We start from the raw sequence: 743 nt of genomic DNA, 5'->3' as shown, positions 1-743 counted from the left end.
TTAATTCAACAACAGTAGCGCCACTTTCGACTTTAAACCTACTTTATTGGTATCTATATGACAAAACAACTTTATACCGCATGTCGTATAATGCACTATAAAGCGAAATTAATGCTCCATATCCAGCGTCATGGTTACTTTGGTTATTTTTATATATACCTTGTGGGTGAAAAGTTCCAAAAAACATGAGTATTCCTTGGAAATTGGTTCCAGAACTTACGAAAGAAATAAAAATTGTATAAGACGTTCCAATAGAACATTTTTGTTTTAGCAAAAAAATTGAAGTGGGAGGGATTTAGCGTAAAAAAGTTTTGCAGTAAAACATGGAATAATTTTGGTAAGCACTACGTAGAGAATAGTTATGTAACGAGTTGGCAAAAGTTGATTTTTTTCAGCACGAGTCGTACGAGGCTTGCCAAGTTGGATAAATACGAAGACTATTTTCTTATTATGCATCTCATTTCAGTTACATAATGTAACGGTATGGAAAAAAGGGCATTGTGATACTAAAATGAGTAGTATAAAATAGAAATTATGGTAATGAATTGCATAAACATGCTTTTTTGTTGAAAGTAGTCAAACAGAACCCCACCTTGTTGTAGTAAATACAAAAAAAAAAATTAAAACTCATGAAGAACCAATTGTACAGGACTGCAGCACGGTTGAACGATGAACATCTAGGCATGTTTTAGTAGCTAAGAGTGGATGTCATCAAAATCAACTAAGTGGAAGTCCTACAACCG

Source organism: Aedes albopictus, chromosome 3 (genome assembly GCF_035046485.1).
Source record: "Aedes albopictus strain Foshan chromosome 3, AalbF5, whole genome shotgun sequence".
Taxonomy (NCBI): Eukaryota; Metazoa; Arthropoda; class Insecta; order Diptera; family Culicidae; genus Aedes; species Aedes albopictus.
The sequence above is the reverse complement of the archived record's forward strand: the minus strand, read 5'-3'. Positions refer to the sequence as shown.